Source organism: Nuphar pumila, chromosome 6 (assembly GCF_984573655.1).
Source record: "Nuphar pumila chromosome 6, dmNupPumi1.hap1.1, whole genome shotgun sequence".
NCBI lineage: Eukaryota > Viridiplantae > Streptophyta > Magnoliopsida > Nymphaeales > Nymphaeaceae > Nuphar > Nuphar pumila.
The window spans coordinates 44,301,869-44,319,995 of record NC_143254.1 but is presented as its reverse complement, the minus strand read 5'-3'; the positions used below and the strand labels follow the sequence as shown (position 1 = coordinate 44,319,995).

The 18,127-nt window shown below is 38.5% G+C and overlaps 1 pseudogene; it reads right to left on the bottom strand.

Moving 5' to 3' along the window:
* Positions 1–14,235: 14,235 nt before the first annotated feature.
* LOC149834754 (benzyl alcohol O-benzoyltransferase pseudogene) lies at positions 14,236–14,814 on the bottom strand (annotated as a pseudogene).
* Between the last annotated feature and the right edge of the window lie 3,313 nt (positions 14,815–18,127).

Here is an 18,127-nt window from a genome sequence, read left to right as displayed (position 1 = left end):
TCCTTCGAGTGTGTGCAGGTACACAAAAATTACACATTTTTATCGAGTGTACATGCTTACATTATTTGCACAATATCAATAACTTGATAGTTAAATGACAGCACATGCTCATAATAATGATGGCATAACCAGGACAATGAACCACTACTTAGCAAGATCAATAACATATACATATCATTGGGCAGAACTTGTAAATTGTGTACATGAGCACCTATGTTAACCTAACATGGATGAACAGTATTAGCATTATGAACAACATCAACCATGACAAACATAGGTAACTTATTGAGCGTATACCAACGCGCATTGGGCTGCTGTTATGCATGTTACAACTTCAGTGAGGTCAACACATCCCTTCAGTTCCATGCAGAAAGTTTATTTTCTGTTTGGCACCGGGACAATTTTCTCCTTGTCTTAATTCAAGATGGAATAATATGTTATCTATTGTTTTGCATAGATGCAGTATCACCTTATTCTGGCTTCTGAAGGTGTGAAATAGTTTTGATTAAAAGTACAAATACGGATCCGATCAACCACGTTTCATTCAATCGTGAGATCTTATTCAAATAAGAACGCGTCATAGGCTACCAGACCAGATTAATTTCAGCCCAAAGAAGCAAACAAGCCAAACACTAACAGTTCATTAACAAAAACATAATACCTCACACCACAACACTTTGGACTATGCAATATCAAATCAGAATAGGTACTAACAGATCATTTCCAGATTTCAGGCTACTGCACAACAAAGTCTAAACCATCTTTTCAAAATAGAATGCTACAAGGATATTCTTGGTAATGCAATGGGAGTCCACACAACTGGTTCAAGTTCCATTCATTTCAAAACCTACATGCAGATCTATTGCTTGTTTCAAAGATGTATTGGCATGATGGTTAAAATGTTGCTCATAAAGAATAAAATGGAAAATTCCTCAAGCACCAAAACATTTTCCAAGAATTATGAAGGTTGACAATAACATGAATATTAAGCACATCGTCTAAGTAGCATTGGTGGTCAGAGGAAGTAATGTAAATGCTCAAGTATCCAAATAAAATCCAAAGCCACCAACTTAGTATACATGATCAACCAGCAGACAAAGCAGAAACAACAACCCCTGTTCATGACTCTCTTTTAAGGATCCTGACTACAATAGAGATAATTGTGCCTTACCTCAGATGGGAATGGACTAGAATATTTCTAGGATTAAAAAGTGTATAGGCTTAGCAATAGAAGACATGGGTTCAATTAACTTATTCTAGTTTCCAGCATGCAACCTTGTATTGGTAATGGCCAGCAACAGAGGATGGAGGCTTTTTGTTCTCAACCTGGCCAACTGGGTCAGAAGCAATTTCTCCAACTAAGGTTGGGCCCTTCGAAAGGTCAAGACATTCTTTGCCCCAGTCAGGTAGCGAGTAGGCAACTTATTTAGGACTAATTCAGTTTCAGATAAGTTTGACTGGATATTGTTTAGAAGCAATTTGGTATACTAGGCTCTTAGACCCGCTTTAGTATATGAGACCGGACCCATGATGCTCCTTGTTTGGGGGTTTAAAGGCAACCTTTCTATGGTAGTATTAGGAAAATATGACTGAATAACTTTATAAACCATGTGTCTTTGTGCATGTGAGAGCATGTTGTGACACATTCTGTAATTGATAGTTGCCTCACCACGAATAGGGAAAAGAGAAATAAGAAAAGAAGGAATAAATTAAAAAATAAATGAACTTCATAAGTCCGTGTGGAAACAAAAAACCCCCAAACACTACCATCAAGTCTCACAAATATGGACATGATCAAGAACATAGAGATTGTAAGTTCTGTTTAAGCTAAAATCTACCTACAGAAAACTATCAATTAAGATAACAATATAATCCAATGTGCACATGTATATCAAATCAAGAAATCTTCCAATGTATCATCAAACAATCAAAGATTTTTTTTTCTCTTTTTCTTTTATAAAGATGTAACCCAGCCGACCCAGTCGGTTGGGCCTGGCATACCACCAAACCCACCCAGTCAATACAAGCAATCACCACAAAAGGTTTAAGCGAGTGCCTCGAATCAACACTCCACATACCCAAAAGAGCATAACAGCACTATTGCTATGCCGTCACACATATGCAACAATCAAAATACCATTAACAAGTGGCACATGAAGGCACAAGGTTCAGCAATCAAAAAGAAACTTTTTATCTAAAAAGTGAAAGGACTCACACATCAAGTTGCATATACCCATGGACGCACAATAGAATCCAGAAAGCCTAAACTTATTTGTCAAGCTTTCTCTTGGCTAAAATGCCATTTTACATCTACTTTGCCATTTCATGATCAAATCACCCCACATATCAGACCGGTTGTTGGTGGCCTTCAATGTATCAATTACCGCCAAAAGATGGGGCAATTGCCCTCTTCCCTAGCAGAGGTTTGTCCGAGGACCATCTGATCATTCTCTCTCATTTATCCACCTATTAAAATTCCGTAAGAAAATTTTCAATCCAACATGTTCATTTTCAATAATACGCTAGACCATTTGATTCGTTAAACTCGTCAACTTTAACATTGAAAAGGCCCTTGTTTCTATGCAAGTGATACTACCATGATGCATGATGAAGGAAACATGAAATACAACCATATGTGAAAAGATCCATGTAGCTTAGGGACAAAACACCACCTACACGTCCTTACATGGATATATATATATATATATATATATATATATATATATATATATATATATATATATATTCCAAGTTATTGCATGAAAATCGAACCGGGATTCGATTTCTCACCTATATTCAATAGAAAAACCCGTACCTCAGAATTGACGCCTTAGAGGCAGTTGCCCGATGACAATGAGTGAAGGGAGTGGGCTCGAACCTAAGGTCGCTGCGGGGATGCCAAAAATCCGGACGCTCGACAACTTCCCTGACGAACGGGTGTCTAGGGTCTGGAGGAGTGCAGCCCACTGGATGCCTTGGTCTATCCCGAAGCCAACAATGTGTATCCGGGATGCTGATTCAGTGGCCTCGAGGATAGTCTGGTTGGTCGTGAGGTGAGCGAACTTGGTGTAGGGTCCGACGTCGTTGAGGGCCATGGTCCTGGTGGTTGGCTTCGAAGGCGAGACGCGAAAGAAGAGGGCTTCGATGAAATGGAAGGCGACACAACTTGTCGGTTTCTGACGAAGCCTCACGCAGTTGAGAGAGAGAGGAGAGTAGGCTGTCGTGCGAGGTCGCTGGCGGGGTCGGACGATCGTCGAGGTACTTCGGACGGAAGGAAGCAAGGGAGACATCATCATTGGTCGGCGTCGCACACAGGGAGTGAGAGAGAGGGAGGAGGAGAAGGTGACTGCAATGTGAGTCCTCCCTCCCCTCTACGTTGCTCTTAAAGAGCTCAGGGGGGCGGCAATTGGGGAAACCCTAAAGGGTTTCCCTGTTTAACGAGAGGCAAGAAGGGGGGGAAGTGCGGCACAAAAAGGGGGAAAGAGGGGCTTAACGAAACCCTCTCCCCACGACCCCTTTATTCCTAGTAGGTTATAGATCTGGGTCAGATTCGAATCCGACCCGGGTCTAAAAGGATCTTTTTTTTTTAGCACTTAACAGTAACGGGGCATGGCCTAGGTCTGGGTCCGGGTCCCAGTTGTAGCGTGGATCCATGGTTTGCCCACAGTTTGGATCTATAGGTCTCGCGGTGTGGATCTGCCAGTTAGATCTAAATGGATCCACCTGCGGGTCCACATATTAACAGGTTATATACATCTATATATTATGTTTAATATTATTTGTATTATCCTTAGTTATTTTTCTTTGATATATATATATATATAATTTATTATACGTATATAAATATGGATCCTTTATGGATCTTGGATCCAAAAATTCGGATCCCATGTCCAACTTTAGAAAAATACCTATTATTTTCAAATAAATTTAAACAAATAATTGTCAAAAATTGAAGTTATTATATTTCAGGATGCAAAAGAGTTGATGAGGCAATGTGAAAATAATATAAGAAAATACAAGAAGAATATGAGAAGAGGAAGACAATGAGTGATTCTTGTGCGATTAGTGTACCAATTTTAAGCCACCAAGAAGATGCTAAAAAAAGAAAAGCGAATGTAGGAGGTAGAGGAAGAGGAACGATACAAGCATTATTCAATACATATGAAAGGGAGGAGATGGATAGAAAAGTAGGTGAGGTATTTTTATTCTAGTTAACTCGACTAGAAATCCTTATTGGAAGGATTTAGTTACTTCTTTGGCAAATTATAATTTGAGTGGCTATGTACCTCCGAGCTCAAAAAAAATATGAACCACACTTCTTGCAGAAGAGAGGGCAAATGTTGAGAGATTGCTAGAAATTAAAAAATATTCATGGGAGCAAAATGGAGTTTCCATTATTTTTGATGGGTTGACAGTTATTCAATGGCGTCCACTAATCAATTTGATTGCTTCTTCGCTTAGTGGCCTAGTATTCTTGAAAGTAGTCGATGCATCGGGAGAATATAAAATTGCTAAGTATTTGAAGGGGTTGTTTATAGAAGTAATAAAAGAAGTGGGTGATCAGAAAGTAGTATAAATCATTACAGGCAATGCTCTAGTTTGTAAAAGTGCATCATTGAGTTTGGAGAGTGAGTATCCTCATATGTTTTGGACTCCCTGTGTAGCACACAACTTGAATTTGGCACTCAAGAGCATCTGCAACCCCGAAGAAGAAGAAAATTCACCAACATATACTCTATGTTCATGGATTGAAGAATTATAAAAAAATGTCAAAAGTATTAAGAATTTTATTGTCAACCATCATCATGCTAATGCTATATTTAATAGGCATTCTGACATGAAATTGTTGAAGGTCGCTGAAACACATTTTATGTCCATCATTGTGATGTTGAAGAGGATTAAGGAAGTGAAGAATGCTTTGGTTAGCATGGTGACTGATGAGAATTAGACATTCTATTATGCTGATGATGATATCAAGGCTCAAGAAATTAAGAAATTTATTGTTCATGATGAGTTTTGGGATAGGGTCGTATATTTCCTTCAATTTACTCAACCTATTTGGGAAATGTTGAGAAAAGTTGATAAGGATGAGCTCATGCTTCACAAAGTTTATGAAATGTGGGATAATATGATTGAAACAATACAAGTTGTAGTTTTTAAGCATGAAGAAAAAAATCCTACATTGGATGATTCAAAAAAATTTAACCATATTCATTTAGTTTTAGTCAGAAGATGGGATAAAAGCAACACTCATTTGCATTGCATGGCACATTATCTAAATTCAAAATATTATGCAAAAAAGTAGCAGGAAGGTGGTATTGGTCGTGTCCCTCCAAATTTAGACCTAGAGCTATCAAGGCATAAAAATATGTGTATGACAAGACTTTATCCAGAATCACATATTCTAAATCAAGTCACACAAGAGTTTGAAAATTTTGCATCTTCGAGATTCTATGTCACATGGACTTTGCAAACCGGGTGCCGCACCGCGTCGCATCGACGCAGGTGTGCGTGCGAGTGCGGGTGTGGCACCCGGTGCGATCAACACTACAACAAAGCAGTAGATTAGCGACGACCACCTTCCGTCGCTAATCCGTCGCTAACCATGTTAGCGACGGATTAGCGACAACGCGGCGACAGTATGCTTACGTCGCGAATATTTCGACGCTAACTGGCGACGGATTCCGTCGCCAATCCGCCGGTACTAAACGGCGACCACGGCGTGGCGACGGATTTAATTCCGTCGCTAAGCCGTCGCTAGAATAATATGAATAGCGACGGAATCATCCGTCGCTAATCCGTCGCAAAAACGAAAAAAAATCAAAAAAAATTTATTTAAAAATTAATTATGGAGAACTGTACAATTTATATTTCCTGTACAATTTATATTTCCTGTAAATAAAAAACAAACCACACAAAAAAATTCATATAACAAGTATCTATAATAATTAATCGTTCCACCTTAAAACTAAGAAGTTTAATTATTTACAATTCAACAATTACAATTAGGAAAAATAAAAAAAATAGAACTTCTTCAACAAAGTCCTCTAATCATCGCCAAGATTTTGTGCGTCTTCTTGTTCATTGTCTTTATCTGTCCCTTCAGCTCCACTACCCTGATTATCGCTAGCAGCCTACACAAGAAAAGAACAGTCAGTATTGATAAACAAAATATAATGAAATAAATTACACACTATATGTGATTCTATCATGTGCTCATGTGTGATCTAAGGCAATAAAAAAACTCTATATGTGATTCTATCATGCTCATATGTGTGCTAAGGCAGTCAAAAAATTGAATATGTGATTATAGCATGTTCATATGTGTTCTAAGGCATCTAAAAAAACTCTATATGTGATTCTACCATGCTCAGATGTGCTTTAAGGCAGGCAAAAAACTATATATGTGATTCGATCATGCTCGTATGTGTGCTAAGGCAGTAAAAAAATTGAATATGTGAATATAGCATGCTCATATGTGCTCTAAGGCAGGCAAAGCCAAAAAATTTATATGTGATTCTATCATAAATGATATATAACATGTTCATATGTGTTCTAAGGCAGTTAAAAAACTCTATATTTTATTATAGCATGCTCATATGTGTGCTAAGGCAGTCAAAAAACAGAATATGTGATTATAATATGCTCATATGTGTTCTTAGGCAGTCAAAAAACTGAATATGTGATTATAGCATGCTCATATGTGTTCTAATGCAATAAAAAAAACTTTATATGTGATTCTATCATGCTCATATGTGCTCTAAGACAGACAAAAAGTTAAATATATATATATGTGATTCTATCATGCTCATATGTGTGCTAAGGCAGTCAAAAAATTGAATATGTGATTATAGCATGTTCATATGTGTTCTAAGGCATATAAAAAAACTCTATATGTGATTCTACCATGCTCAGATGTGCTTTAAGGCAGGCAAAAAACTATATATGTGATTCGATCATGCTCGTATGTGTGCTAAGGCAGTAAAAAAATTGAATATGTGAATATAGCATGCTCATATGTGCTCTAAGGCAGGCAAAGCCAAAAATTTTATATGTGATTCTATCATAAATGATATATAACATGTTCATATGTGTTCTAAGGCAGTTAAAAAACTCTATATTTTATTATAGCATGCTCATATGTGTGCTAAGGCAGTCAAAAAACAGAATATGTGATTATAATATGCTCATATGTGTTCTTAGGCAGTCAAAAAACTGAATATGTGATTATAGCATGCTCATATGTGTTCTAATGCAATAAAAAAAACTTTATATGTGATTCTATCATGCTCATATGTGCTCTAAGACAGACAAAAAGTTAAATATATATATATGTGATTCTATCATGCTCATATGTGTGCTAAGGCAGTCAAAAAATTGAATATGTGATTATAGCATGTTCATATGTGTTCTAAGGCATATAAAAAAACTCTATATGTGATTCTACCATGCTCAGATGTGCTTTAAGGCAGGCAAAAAACTATATATGTGATTCGATCATGCTCGTATGTGTGCTAAGGCAATAAAAAAATTGAATATGTGAATATAGCATGCTCATATGTGCTCTAAGGCAGGCAAAGCCAAAAATTTTATATGTGATTCTATCATGCTCATATGTGTGCTAAGGCAGTAAAAAAATTGAATATGTGATTATAGCATGTTCATATGTGTTCTAAGGCATCTAGAAAAACTCTATATGTGATTCTACCATGCTCAGATGTGCTTTAAGATAGTCAAAAAAACTATATATGTGATTATACCTGAGAGGGACCTGGAATCGAAGATCCCCTATCCTGAACAGCGGCCTTGATCTCATTTCGGAGAAAGGGGGCGACGGTGTATTGGAAGTAGTTATTCAGTGATTCATTAATGATCTCGCGTACATCATCACCGGAAAGAATAGTCGGCTGCTTGGAGCTTATGTCGGCGCAAGAAGTTGGTGAGCCGTAACTGGAAGAACCAATAACTGGTGAAGTGTTCATATTACTCCCAAACCCGAACACGCGACCTTTTTTGGGTTCACCTGCTGCAGTCACCCATGCTGTAGGATCAAATGATGGATGCTGAGTAGCGTCTTCACCATATCGCTCTACCATTTGTTGCTCATATGCCTCCTACAAAATAATGTTTAAAGTATTCATTAATAATTAATGATAACATTATGATGACTTGCATATATATTGCAATGATTATTAATAGAATTAATACATACCATTGTCGTTCTCGCCTTCTCTGATACGAAGACTCCCGTGGTCTTCCGTTTATGTGTTTCTACAAACACATCCTTATATGGTACACTGCCTCCTTTTTCTGCTTCCTGCGAAGTTAAATGATAAAAGATTTAGTACACAAATTTGCAACTATACTTATAAAATTAATATTATATATTGATGAGTTACCATTTTCTTTAGGTGGCTCCCAAATGTCTTAGATCCACCTGTGTGTAGATGGGCTTCGGGCATCTTCGATCGATTTTGTGAAGCCTTCGCAGAGCGATTTTTAAATGCATCTCCCGCCCACATATCGCACATTTCATCCCAGTAATCTCTCCTGATAGTAATAGGACCATGGCCCTTCCACAATAATGGATCATCTACTACGCCAGATGCTTTTTTTGCTGCAGTCTTCATAGTGTGCAGCATGTCTGCAAATCGATTGGCAGCCACCTTCTGCCACACCTTCCTTGCATCATTTTCTTCCACCGTAGTTGCAAAGCGATTCGAAGCCTACAAATATTTTCAGAAAGTTAGTAGACATTGCTTAAATAAATTAAATATGAAACACATTAACTATGAGGAACAACTGTATACCATGAATGAGGACCACAATCTGTCTAATACCTCCTTTGGGTACTCTTTCCATTGAGCAACTGGTCCTGGTAGATGTTGAAGAAGTGAATTCCTAATCTCCCGTACTACTTCTTGTGGCTCAAACCTCGTGCTGCACATGAATTGTTACACAGTAAATATCAATATAAAATATTTAAAAGATATGCAATAATTGAAAACAAAATACTTACGGTCGATTATCGATATACACTATTCGAATGAGTCTTCTTGTGCCAGCCTGTGAAGACCCTGTTTCCTGTGTTGGCTGTTGACTTGTGCGATCAACTGGTGTAGGTGGGTCGTGTACAGGCGCAACATCATCTGTAAAAAAATACACACCAAGTTCTCAGAATGTGCATTTGAACTAATCAAGCATCTAATTAGTTATATGATATACCTATCACAGGAGCCCGTGAAGATGAAGGTTGAGCCTGGCTACTACTGGATGAGCGACCACTATAACCTCCACGAACCATATTCTAACAAATAACATATGTCATACAATACATTCAAATAATTCACATCAAGTATTACAATGCATTCAAGTCATTCACATCAAGCATTGCAATGCATTCAAATAATTTAAATCATTGACATCAAGTATTGCACTAATTCAAATCATTCGTTAATTGCATAAATTATAATACATTCAGATAATTGAAATCATTCACATCAAGTATTACAATGCATTCGAATCATTCGTATCAAGTATTACAATACATTGAAATAAAATTTTTAATCATTCACACCAAGTATTGCAATACAACTCACATCAAGTATTACAATGCATTTAAATAGAGGTTTCTAGTATAAGATTTTGCTCACTAGCTTGAGAATTCTTCCTCGTCACTAGTTTGACTTTCTTCTTCTTCTTCTTCTTCTTCTTCTCATTGTTTGCCCATCCACTTGGTACATCATTTGGATCACATTCCTCTATGAATGTTTCATCAGCCAATGGAGATATGACATGCATATCATGCGCAACATCGTGACCATAAGCAAAGTCACAGACATCATCTGATTGATAGTAATCACTGTCTTCAGCTAACTCATCTTCTTGTAACTGATCATACTCGGGGTATAGTTTGGATTTCACCTTGCAAACTGCCCACCATTCATTTCTATCTGACTTTTTTATACTCGGATATGAAGTATATTACCGAGCCATGTATCCACATATAGAACATAAAAGGATTTATAATTGAGTTGCATATACATATACTTACTCGATGTATGGGTCGATCGCTGAACAATTAAAAAGAATATAGATGTGTGCTGCATCTTGCTCTCGATTTGTCAATAGCCTTGATTGGCAACTACCAAATGCATGCCCAAGTCGTTGAAATATCGACAGCTTGTCAGCTACAGTTACTTGTTCTCCATCATCGTTACGGGGCGGGCATGTGTAACGTGTTGAAATATGAGGTTCGAAGTACATAGATGAGAAATTTGAAATCTCTTCTAAAGTGTACGCCTCACAAATAGAGCCTTCTACTCTTGCTTTATTACGAACCTTTTTTTTTAGGTCGAACATGCATCTGACAAGAATATACATTTCAAATTTTAAATATCTGTCATTAAAGAGACAAATATAAAAAAACATATACCTTTCAAATGGGTACATCCATCGATATTGCACAGGGCCACCAACCCTTAGTTCATATGGCAAATGTATGATCAAATGTTCCATAACATCGAAAAATGCTGGCGTAAATATCTTTTCTAACAGACAAACAGTGGTGATGACAGAGTCCTCGAGATTCTTTACATCTGATACAATGACCTCCGATGCGCACAATGTTCTGAAAAATCCGCTCAACTCAGACAATACCCCCCATATAGGTTTGTCTAACATATCATGGAATGCTAGGGGTATCAATCGTTGCATAAAGATATGACAATCATGGCTCTTCAACCCATATAACTGTCCATCGTCAATCTTCACAGCCCGAGCAATGTTAGAGACATATCCATCTGGAAATCTCAGTTGTCTCAACCATTGACATACATGTTTTATTTGATCAGGTCCGAGCACGTACTTCGCCTTTGGTTTCAGTACTTTGCCATTATACTCTTTGAGTTCCAATTCTGGTCTTTTACATATTAATTTTAAATCCATACGGGCCTTCGGATTATCCTTCGTTTTTCCTTTAATATTCATTACTGTATTGAACACATTATCAAACACATTTTTCTCTACATGCATCACATCCAAATTATGTCGTATCAATAGGGTCGGCCAATACGGTAGTTCCCAAAAAATAGATTTTTTCGTCCAATTGTGTTCCTTCCCAAATCCACGGAAGGGTGTAGGACTGCGGGCATCTGTTAATACATCTGGAAAGTATCGCAATCTTCTTAAAATCTCTATGCCAGACAATCTTGAGGATGGACCTTCCATTTCAGTTGTGCCTGCTGTAAATGCATTCTTTTGACGTCGGAACGGATGATCGCTGGGTAGAAATCGACGATGGCAATCAAACCAGCAAGGCTTCCTTCCATGCCTCAATCTAAAAGCTTTGGAATCCTCCATGCAGTACGGACAAGCCAACCTCCCATGTGTGCTCCAACCAGATAACATACCATATGCAGGGAAGTCACTGATTGTCCATAGAACAGCGGCCTTCATGTTGAAATTTTGTTTTTTGTGGGCATCATACGTGGTAACACCGTCATCCCACAGTACTTTTAATTCATCAATCAATGGCCTTAGATATACATCAAGATTTTGGTCAGGTGAGGTCGGACCAGGGATCAACAGAGACAAGAAAAGATTTGGACGTTTCATACACAAGCTTGGTGGAAGGTTGTATGGAGTTACAAATACTGGCCAGCATGAGTATGGAGTTGATCTACCCCCAAATGGATTAAATCCATCTGTACATAGACCGAGTCTAACATTTCGCACTTCCATTGCGAAGTTCTGATGAGTACGATCAAAGTGCTTCCAAGCTTCAGCGTCAACAGGATGCGTGATCTTGTTTTCATCGTGTCGAACTTTATTTGCATGCCATCTCATGTGTTTAGCTGTCTTTGAAGACATATACAATCACTGCAATCTAGGAGTGATAGGAAAGTAGCGGAGCGACTTGTATGAAACTTCCTTTGATCTCGTGCTACCATTGCCTCTTGTCTTTGGCTTGAACCGAGGATGCCCACATGACGGGCATGATATGTCGTTTTCCTGCTCCTTGAAATACAACATGCAGTGATTTGGACAAGCATCAATCTTTTTGTAACCCATACCTAGAGCGTTGACCATAACTTTCGCACGATAGAAATTTTGTGGCAATTTCTCATCTTTAGGCAACATACTCTTCACAATCATGCACAAACGGTCAAAACATGATTGACTCAAATTATACTCGGACTTCAAATTCATTAGTTGAAGAACTGCAGACAAGATAGTGTGACTCTCACAACCGTTCCAAAGTGGCTCATCAGCATCTTTAAGTAAATCATAAAATCTACTAGCTGCATCGTTTGGTGATTCTTCATCTACGACAGTTCTTACATCACTAGAACTCATAGCAGAACCCAGTTCTGTTCCTGCAGCATCAAATATCAATTTCGTATATGGATTATCGTGCACCACATTCACCCGTGCATCAAAATCGTTTCTAAATTCTTCTCCATGAAACGCCCAGTTCTGATAATCACTCACAAAACCCTTCCTGTATAGGTGATGTCTAACGCCATGAGGTTCTACAAATCGATTATTCTTATAAATCTTGCAGGGACACCTAATCCGACCTGTGGGATCTACCGTACTGACACTCGCCGTTGCAAATTCAATAAAACTATCGACACCATCCATATATTCATGCGATAACTCATTGTCCACTATCCTACGGTACATCCATTCACGGTTTGCAGTCATTCTGTCGTATGATGTTACGAATAGTATCCTAACGAATTAAGAAAAAAACAATCAGAATACGACGATGAAGAAAATATCAAATTTATCATGCAATATACTATGTCAAACAATAACAAGAATTTTGATGCATGCATTGATAACTTAATATTTTCATGTGCAAACTATTAATGACATGATACAATCATTTGAAGCATGTTTTTATTATAAAATTTCACATGGAAGTCAAAATCAAATTGAAAGTAACTACATGCAAGAATGGATACAATTACATCAAACATTGCAATACATCATAATCATTCATATCAAATAAATGGCAAACATGTACCTGCAGCAAACACACTTCAATATCTCACTAACTACTACCATGCTTAGCATGGACTCCGTACTCAAAAAATAAGAACACTTCCATATTTCTACATTAAAATCATGCTCAGCATGATCTCCGAACTCCAACAAAGCAGTCCTAGATATCAACAACTAAGTGAGTGTGTGAACAATAAAGTGCTGCATTCAATAAATTAAATAACATGTGATACGTTTGCATCACTTACTCACCACGGGTATTTACCCGATTTGCATTATTTTTGTCATTTACTTACCACAGGTGGCCGAGCACGAGTTGGTTTCGTTGAAAAATCTGCACAAAAACAAAACAAATTAAGTAACAAACTAACTAATCATGAAACAAGATGAAACACTAACTAAAAAAATTAAAACAAATTAAAACAACTCTAACTAATTGAAAGAAGAGAAAAGAAAAATAGTATATATGTTAAGCCAAATCTAACTAGAAGATGCTAATTTAACAAACCAGCTATAACATGTTGAACCAGTCGACTAACATAAAGTCATAGACAATTTCTAATCTGAACTACTTAGCAAAGGAATAGTAAATCAATTAATTAGTTTACTAGAAAAGATGTGAACTCCGTTTAACCACCACTATCATAAAGAATTCAAATAGCCCTAATTTAACTAACTGATTGTGAGAACATTAAATACCAATCTATCTAAGAAAAATATAATTATAAAAGACTAATAGATTGAAATACTCTAACTAACCAGATTTCAAGAAAACAAATTGAAGTAAAACTAACTACCAGTAGACATTAACAAACTAACAAATTGAACAACATGGACAACTTGTATATATACATTACAAAAAAAATTTCAACTTAAAATCCATATGGACAACATATATGCAAACTACACTTAAAACCATATGGACATCTTATATACACATATTACAACTTTTTTTTCAAGCTAATCACATGGACAACATAGGGATCACATAATAACTTTTTTTTTTTTTAAAAAGAGATCACATGGGCAGCATAGGTATCCATAACAAAAATTCTTTTCAAAACAGATCACATATGCAACGTAGGTATCTCATAACAAATTTTTTTTAAAAAGAGATCACATGGGCAGCATAGGTATCCATAACAAAATTTTTTTTCAAAACAGATCACATAGGCAACGTAGGTATCTCATAACAAATTTGTTTGGCAATGAATTGATCTTTATTCACAAAGCAGATAAGATAAAAACAGGTTCTGTGGACTTTTGATCCGGGGCGGGTCCGTACAGCATCTTTTTGAGCTCCCGTTCAAAGATCTTCATAGCTGGAGCAGGCAAGGAAATCAGGATCACCATCCCTTCTCCCCCTTCGTTATTCTTGGAGTTGACGTAGAAGCTAACCAAGCCGAGGATTGGGCCGTCACTGCCCTTGGCTGGACCGCCGTACACCGGCATTCCCCAGCCGAGGTCCAGCTCGCTGAACCCGGCATGCCTGATGTCCGAGACCACGAAGGTGCGGACCACCGTGATGTTAGGCCGGCCCTTGAGCACCATGAGGTCCGCCACTGACCTCATGTACTCGTCTGTCACCTCCTCCTTGGCCTTCTTCACGAGCTCCACCGCATAACCTAGTGGGTTCGCACAGAGCTTCGCCGCTATCGAGACAGCTGCCGGGATTACTATCAGGCATTGCCGTAGTACCCCTGCGGCAGCGGCGGAATGTACCGGGACCGCGCGTTGAAGATGCACAACAGGCGAACCTCCTCCTCCGGATCGGGCTGGAGGCCGGCAGTGCGGCACCGCCATAGGCAGGGGGTCGACCCCCCTTGCCGGAAACGCAGGGGGTCGACCCCCCCTGCCGGAAAGCACGACAGGGGGTTAAACCCCCTCCGTTTCCGGCAGGGAAGGGGCGTACCCCCTGCGTTTAGAAGAAGAAGAAGAAGAAGAAGAAGAAGAAGAAGAAGAAGAAGAAGAATATTACCTGCGCTTCGCCGGACGGTGGCGGGAGGTTGACGGGGAGCGGCAGCTGGCGAGCGCCGGCTGGCGAGCGGTGGACGGGGAGCGGCGGCTGGCGAGCGGCGGTGGCCGGACGGTGGCGAGAGCCGACGGGCGGGAGGGAGCAATACAGAGAAACAGGGAAAAGAGAAAGAGGGATGGGATTAGGGATTTACGCGATATTTAGCGACGGCTTAGCGACGGAAACATTCCGTCGCTAAACCGTCGCTAAATCAAAATACAAAAACCGTGACGAAATATATACTGTCGCTAATCCGTCGCTAATGAGCGACGGATTAGCGACGACAGAGTTCCCTCTCTAAATCCGTCGCTAAAATGGTGTTCTTGTAATCAAAAGTAGCGACAAAAACATGCAGTCGCTAATCCGTCGCTAAGTAGCGACAGATTAGCAATAAAAGTCGTTTCTTCGCTAATCCGTCGCAAATTAGCGACAGATTCTATCTCTAGCTAATCTGTCGCTAAGTAGCGACGGGAAAAATCCGTCGCTAATTTCCGTCGCTAATTAACAATTTTCTTGTAGTGCAACCGGACCCTGGGTGCGTTGACCACACCCAGGGTCATTTGTGTCCACTTTTTAGACTTAAAAAAAATCCCGATGAAATATTTTGCGGAGGAGAGTTTTGCCTTAATCCTCTACTCCCGACCTTGTCTCTTGAAGCCTCCGCCGATCGACCTCTGTCGGACCCCAACACTGCCTCCGACCACTCCGTCGGACCTCTCCTCCTCAGGTATGCTCTCTCCTCTCTGATCCCCTCTGCTCTCCTCCTCTCCTCTCTGACTCCCTTTGCTCTCCTTCTCTCCTCTTTGACCCTTCCCCTGCCAACAGAGAGTGCAGGGAGGGGGCTCGGCCCCTTTCCTGCTCACAGAGAGCGCAGGGAGGGGCTCGGCTCCTCCCCTGCCAACAGGCAGGAGAGGGCTTGAGCCCTCCCCTGCACAAAGAGGGCGCAGGGAGGGGGCTCGGCCCCTCCCTTGCCAACATAGAGTGCAGGGCTTGCGCTCGACGATAGCAAATTGGCATCGGTGGGGGATTCTTTGCTGATGGCGTTTGGTTTCTTTGATGATGAGATCAGCGTGGAGTTGCATCGGCAGGAGGCAGAAGTCGAGCGGTTGCTGAAAATACAAGTATTTGCTTTGTTTGCATTCTTATCCGTCGTTTTTGCATTTGTTATGATGGCGTTTAGGATTGGATTGCTTCATACTCATGTTGGGCTGGTGAATTTTTTAGACATTGAGAATGGAACTCGATCAGGAAGGGTTCCTTTTTGCATCTTTTTGGTTTCTTGGTCGATCAATTGTGTGTGTTCGGTTTTTAGAATTTCTTTGGGTTTAAATTCAAAGAAAAACGCTTCCAATTTGGGAGGAAATCTTTGGTTATTTCCTTTAAAACATTGGATTATATACTAAAAAGAATTCTTTATTCTTCTTTTACTATTGTTGCGGCACTGCTGAGCATGAATATTTGTGAGAAAATTATGCAAACAATAAGATAGTGACCAAATTTTGCTTCTTCACATTCGATGTGGCTGAAGGTTTAGTCTGATTGGTTTCGAGGCATTTGATAATAATGCCTCGTTGGTGTAATCTTTTGTTGGGTTGTGTGTTGTTTAGTGTTGGTTCCCGTGGTGCCATTTTCATTGTTGATGCTGTCACCCAACATTTAAGGAGTCCAAGCAAAGCAAGCAAGCAATGGTTGCTTGTTGGTTCTGTATTTGTGTTAGTTTAAGAGTGATTCAGTTTGAGTTTCTTGATTATTTAAATTTCTTGTCAATAACAAATTTCATATTCGCTTCAATGATTGTTTCTACTGTTGGGCAACAATGATCAACGTGAACAGAATGTTGGAAGCAAGTGTGCATTTTCACTCTTTTCTACCACTTTCTGATAAGTTTAGTGTCTAGTCTAATGGTTTTGGGGTGATGGGTGAGGAAAACAAATGTATGCTTGGTCGGGCCTTTCATTGCTTAATGAAAAATAATAAAGAAAACAAAAACTGAATTTAATGTTGATAAGGAATTTTGATGAATCACTATTTCTTTTTATTGTCTAACAATACTAACCGATGCTTAGGGTGAATTTTGCATGCATGATGAATAATATTATGACAATGTTAACTGTTGAAACTATATATATATATATATATATATATATATATATATATATATATATATATATATATAATTTTTTACATTTTTTTCCCGACGCACCCCCTGACCCAAGGTTTTTTAAAGTGCCGTATCCCCACACCCGCATCCTCTCCCGCACCCATGTGACATAGTCGAGATTATATGGACAAACATTACTCGCGAGAGAGGAGGATAATATAGATCTTATTGTATGGTGGTCAACATTTAGACCATAAGCACCTCTTCTCCAATGTCTTGCATTGAGATTGCTATCACAACCTGCTAGTTCATCATGTTGTGAAAGAAATTTGAGCACATATTCTCAAATCCATAACATGAAGAGAAACAAACTCACCAGAAAGCGTGTAGAGGATTTAGTATATGTTCATTCAAATCTTTGACTAATTTTGTGAACCAATGATGAATATAGGTACTAATTTGCTCTCTTAGTTATTTAACTATTTCTTAGTTTTTTCATTTAAATATACTTGTATTTAACATTTTCAAATTGGGTTTGTAATGCAGACAAGGATCATCCAAATTTTGGTATGTAAACCCAGAAGAGTGTGACTTTGAGGGAGAGCATGATTTCAACATTACAAACATGGATTTATCTGAGCTCAGCCTTCCTTCTACCGATGCATTTGATGATGAAGAAGAAAATTATTAGGATCCATTACCTCATCGTCATATACGTTGTGTAGGATATACTTTTGGTATGTAATAATGCATTTTTTGTTTCTTTTGTTAGTATACTATATAATTTACTTCTTTTCTGCTTTATTTGTTTAATTGTTTTTATAATTGTGGTGTTGGTTTTTATGACGTAGAATAGAATTGTAGATTGTTAATCTGATTTATTGCATGCATGATGATGTATTAATTTGATGATATTGTGATAATTGTTTTTTATTTCATTAGTGTTAATGTTGTTAACTGTTAAAACTTAAAAATTATATATATATATATATATATATATA